The 2,859-nt window shown below is 37.3% G+C and overlaps 1 non-coding gene across 1 annotated transcript; it reads left to right on the plus strand.

Moving 5' to 3' along the window:
- The first annotated feature begins 2,249 nt into the window (after positions 1 to 2,249).
- On the plus strand, positions 2,250 to 2,414 carry LOC147822897 (U1 spliceosomal RNA). The gene has a single exon (XR_015444919.1). It is a non-coding gene; the product is annotated as a U1 spliceosomal RNA (small nuclear RNA).
- The last annotated feature ends 445 nt before the right edge of the window (positions 2,415 to 2,859 follow it).

Raw genomic sequence — 2,859 nt, forward strand, 5'->3', positions numbered from 1 at the left:
AGACACAGATAATAAGTTTGAAGTTCTACACTGCCCACAATATTACCCTGACATCCCAGGTGACTTTTTAAAATCCTTTTACTTTTTACAAATCTGTTAAGATAGAATAAATAAATTAGCTCATGAAGTCTGCAATGCCAGAATGGAGGAATGAGAGATATACTATTTCAAAAAGGCAGGTGAACTTCCCTGCCATTATAATTTCCTCATAAATGGAGAACACAGAAGCTTTTCCATTGTATATAATGTGTTAAGAAACTTACCAAATTTAGCCTCATGCAGTCTTTTATTAGATCTCAAGCCTGAATTTTTAAATTAAAAAACATTAGGCACAATGTCGTGTCCAAGGCACTAATTGAGCTAAAGCTAACCTGAATACACTAACTGTAGACTAAAGAAATGTCAGTCAAATCATGTATTCAAAATTAAAGTGCTATGACAAGGCTCACATTGATTGAACTATGCTTTCAATAAACTATTCCGCAAGCAGGCAGCAATCACAACTTGCCAGTTGTTATTATTTTAGAGCTCAAAGACCCATATTTCCTACTATAAAATAAAACATTCAAATAGACGGTATGTTTCAGTGGACAGTTCAATGCAAGAATCATGCTAATTGAGACTGATACACAATTCAAAAATCTATGTGCAAACTCAACTGTATCATGCCACAGATGCCCAGTGGTCTTACTGAGATAAATAACTCTTCCTTCCCACCCAGCCAACTTCTCCCATACAGGGAGAAGGAGAAAAATGGAGGGAAATGGAGAGGGGCGGCCTCTCTATGAAGGGAATGGAAAAGGTATGACAAAGAGAGCTGGGAGGCAGAGATGGCAGGGGTAAAGGTGTGTCTGTCACAGTGAGAAAAAGGGAAATCCACTTGTAAGTCACAAGGCAGGAAATTTTATCATATAGTCAGAATTAAAAATCAAAAATATAAAATTACTTTACAATTGCCACTTCTATCTGTTTATATTGACTTGATAGAAAATCCTGAATTGACAAAGATTAAGAAGTACACAGTGACAATATTTGTGTGATGTCATCATAGAGTTCTTCCAGGCCCAGGATGCCAGCAGGGATTGTTGTGTGGAATCATTGCTGCTGAGCTGATTTTTTTTTGTCTCAACTCATGTTCTTCCTCTAAAATAGGTGCTTCATTTTTCAGCTCTGAGCACAAAAGACGTTCAATACATTTTTGCTTATTTCTGTCTCTTTCACTTCCAAATTACCTGTCCTAATTATCCTTCTCCCCTTTTGTTTTTCCTTAATTCACTATGTAATAAATATGTCTTAATTTGGGAAACTTTAGAAATTTATCTGGATTTAAGATGAAATCAAAGATAATTTGTCTGAAGAATAAGTTACTTAAGATTTTCCCCCATACCCGATGTTTTCCTCTCATGTTCAAGATGAACACACACACACACACACACACACACACACACACACCCCTCTGCTCCGTATAGTTTTCTAAACCCTCCTTGCAAAGTACTTAATAAAGACCCAGAACTACCCCAGCTAACAGATTCTATTTCTTCGTGTGTGTGTGTGGCCCTTGATACTGTTAACTTCTGTTGATCTTTGGGGTTGGTGTTTTCTTGATGGAGGGCCTTGGTCTTTTCTCGAAGTCTTGAATGTGGCATACACCCTGACTTTAAATTCACTTTACCAAAGCCTCTGTTAGCTGACAGTTGTATGTTCATCATGGTAGTGATGGGCAGGGCCTTTAATGTAGACCACTGAATGCAGGGAAAATCTGTGTTCCACCTCATCGCTTTCTCAGTCTCTGATTTGTGTGCTTTGTGTTATGAGGTCATCGGTGTTTTTTTTTGTTGTGTTTTGTTTTGTTTTTGTAATTGTTTGAAGTTAAACATTTTTCACAATAGAAAAATCATCAATGTCACGACATTATTTTGTTTAACTACAATAGACATTGCTTATAACTAATCAATCCGCATCCCCTTAGGCAGGCTAGTTTTACGCAAGTTTGAGAATGGGCACGATGAGAATGGAGTGGAGAGGGAGGATTATTGATTAGTGATTTATTCCTGATAGCATGTTGGCTCAGATCCACTAAGACACTCTCAGCTGCATAAAAGATAGTTTGAGTCCCAGTGGGATAACTAGTTCTGGAAAGATTCAAATTTATTCAAACTCTTAGAATAGCAAGCAGTATAGAAATAAAGCTATAAACATATTCTATTAGCCAGTTCAGATATGCAATCTAAATCAAAATGGAATACTTCATACTTACCTGGAGGGGGGAGATACCATGATCATGAAGGTGGTTTTCCCAGGGCGAGGCTTATCCATTGCACTACAGATGTGCGGACCCCTGCGATTTCCCCAAATGTGGGAAACTCAACTGCATAATTTGTGGTAGTGGGGGACTGCATTCGCACTTTCCCCTGTTAAAAAAAAATGCAATACTTCTAAACTCCCATCAGAATGGCTGAGATGAAAAATACAGAAAATATCAGAAGTTGGCGAGTTTCTGGAAGAGGTAGAATTCAACCTATTGAATGGTTTTTATATTCACTATAAATCAGAAAAATCACTTTGGAAAAGTATCTGGCAACAACTACCAGGTTAACTACTTCATATGCCTACCCTTTGACCTAGGGAACCTAATCCTAGAAGTATTCTCAGTAGGAAGACATCGTAATCCTGTCACGACTTTATATCAGCCTCTAAAGTAACCCAAATCAAATATTCTGTGTTATAGTCAAATAATAAAGTAGATTATTAGAATGAGCAGCTATTGCTTCAAGAAACAATGTGGTTGAATTTTACAAAGGCAATGGATGCATAAAAAGAGCTGAGCACATTGTATTTTGTGAACCAGAAAATGACGTC

The sequence above is a fragment of the Heterocephalus glaber genome, unplaced genomic scaffold, assembly GCF_053883595.1.
Source record: "Heterocephalus glaber isolate CG9 unplaced genomic scaffold, H.glaber_assembly_v1.0 deba00001606, whole genome shotgun sequence".
Lineage (NCBI taxonomy): Eukaryota > Metazoa > Chordata > Mammalia > Rodentia > Bathyergidae > Heterocephalus > Heterocephalus glaber.